Below are 405 nucleotides of genomic sequence, written 5' to 3'. Positions count from 1 at the left end.
TACACTTAGTTAAGCCGTACTGGCTGTTTAGCTCAATCAGCATGTTTTTGGTATATACACAAAGTCAGGCGAGAGTATAACCTCTGTTCAACTCCTTAGTGATTCACATTTGTTCTTGAGTTATGTAAATATATTGTTTATAATATGTATGCCATTCTGTTATTCAGTAAGTTTTAATGCAGATTGAATTCGATATTGTAAATACCTGTTGATATATGATGCGGTTTTTGATTTATGGTATGAAGTATAAGAGGAATATACTATGGCATTTATATTGACGCTCTGTTATTTTTAATTTTCTTGCTAATTCTTAGTCTATTTTAATGATTTATTGATTTACGTATTAAAACATTATGTTGAATTTTCTATGGCTTTGTGAATATTTTATGAGGTTCTTTGTAATCT

Source organism: Penaeus monodon, chromosome 25 (assembly GCF_015228065.2).
Source record: "Penaeus monodon isolate SGIC_2016 chromosome 25, NSTDA_Pmon_1, whole genome shotgun sequence".
Classification (NCBI taxonomy): domain Eukaryota; kingdom Metazoa; phylum Arthropoda; class Malacostraca; order Decapoda; family Penaeidae; genus Penaeus; species Penaeus monodon.
The sequence above is the reverse complement of the archived record's forward strand: the minus strand, read 5'-3'. Positions refer to the sequence as shown.